Source organism: Fragaria vesca, linkage group LG5 (genome assembly GCF_000184155.1).
Source record: "Fragaria vesca subsp. vesca linkage group LG5, FraVesHawaii_1.0, whole genome shotgun sequence".
Taxonomy (NCBI): domain Eukaryota; kingdom Viridiplantae; phylum Streptophyta; class Magnoliopsida; order Rosales; family Rosaceae; genus Fragaria; species Fragaria vesca.
Window position 1 is genome coordinate 21,116,313 of NC_020495.1, and position 289 is coordinate 21,116,601.

Genomic DNA, 289 nt, shown 5'->3' on the forward strand with positions numbered 1-289 from the left:
ACAAATTTTGACACTATTTATTAGCCATTAGATTTTAAAACAATAAATGGTCTAGATCAATTCTAAATATGATGTTAACATATAACTAATTGATGTGGCAAATGACGTGGATTACCTAATTTAATAACAAATTAAAAGAAGGAAAAATTACAATTTAAAATCTGGAAAACAAAATCCAATTTAAAAGAAAAGAAAAAAGATCGGCAGGAGACCAAAGAAGAAGAACACAGATACAAGAAAGAAAGCAAAACAACATTTGAAGTTGATCGGCTATATTGCTTGCCAGTAG